The sequence below is a fragment of the Acyrthosiphon pisum genome, chromosome A1, assembly GCF_005508785.2.
Source record: "Acyrthosiphon pisum isolate AL4f chromosome A1, pea_aphid_22Mar2018_4r6ur, whole genome shotgun sequence".
Classification (NCBI taxonomy): domain Eukaryota; kingdom Metazoa; phylum Arthropoda; class Insecta; order Hemiptera; family Aphididae; genus Acyrthosiphon; species Acyrthosiphon pisum.
The window spans coordinates 18,402,802-18,404,081 of record NC_042494.1 but is presented as its reverse complement, the minus strand read 5'-3'; the positions used below and the strand labels follow the sequence as shown (position 1 = coordinate 18,404,081).

At 26.4% G+C, this 1,280-nt stretch overlaps 1 protein-coding gene across 1 annotated transcript in view; it reads left to right on the top strand.

The window, feature by feature from the left end:
• The window catches only part of LOC100159693 (histone-lysine N-methyltransferase 2C), a 27,924-nt gene that overhangs the window by 26,363 nt on the left and 281 nt on the right, over positions 1 to 1,280 (top strand). The gene's annotated exons all lie outside the window — the stretch shown is intronic.

The following is a 1,280-nucleotide window of genomic DNA, read 5'->3' as shown; positions in this document are numbered from 1 at the left end:
ATGAGGCTCCCTAAATTTAATGTAAAACTGTCAAGGCCCCATTAATCAAAATTATTAATTGTTTTTTCTAAATTAGGTATATACTAAAATTACATGTACTATTTCACACAGATAAATTATTAAAATGTATAGTAAATTAATGTTTTAATATATACATTTGAGAAATATTAATAATAGTATTAAAATTTAAATATTTAAACTTTTTCCATAAACGCTTAAAGTCTAAAGAAAATAAGCACTGATCTAGCATGACCATATAAATTTATCAACCATTTAGCATATAGTTATGTTTCTATCCCCAGGATCTCAGTTAATATATAATAATATATAGGTACAAGGTACCTAATAGCATTGATTTTATAATATACTATAAATACTATGAATATATTATAAAATCAATGGTGATAGGTACAACTGAGTAATAAATGCTTATAAAAAGATATTCAAAATATATGCATTTTGGTAACACGTAGGTAATATGAATGCTAGTATAATACTAGTACTAGTATTATGAATTGTATTTAAAATCAATATATTAATAATTATTATTTGTTAATTATAACACTTAGAAAGCATTATGTATGATAATTTAGTGAATTAACTCTTATATTTTTCATATATTTTTTTGGAATAGGAAATTTAAAAATGACAATTTAGTTAATTATATTTAATAATATTAATAGTTGTATTCATAGACAAGAATACTAATTTGTATTTGATTAAAAAAAAGCATTTAAATACATGTATACAAATAATTTAGAACATAGAAGTTATTATGCAATTAAAAATGTTGAATTTTATCATAATATATTTTTAATTTTCTATAGTTATGGTAATTTGGTGTAGGTACTAAAAGTGTTCGTTTTTCGGCCTCTTTAGGACATATAGCGCTCCCGGTGGTGACGACTATCTGTAGTAAAATTTTCAATCAAGTTTTCAAACAAGTGACGACACCTTATGAATACACCTTGATTTCATCACGAACTAAGATATTGTTTGTTCTATGCATAGATATTAAACATATTAGTTTAATCATGACAAAATATATTTTGTGGTGTTACTACGGTGTAGTAGTCCGTGGTCATGAGTTTAATACACGAGCGGATCACTGCAGCTATAAATACATATCTTATCAATTATTAATACAAGTGATAAGCACTTGTCCAAAAACCATAGACCTTATACTAATAGACGGTACGTGGTAGTAGTTCCGGTGTCCAAGCGTGACGGCGCTGATCAGGTAGTACACCGTACACCGCACACGCGCATTAGATGATACA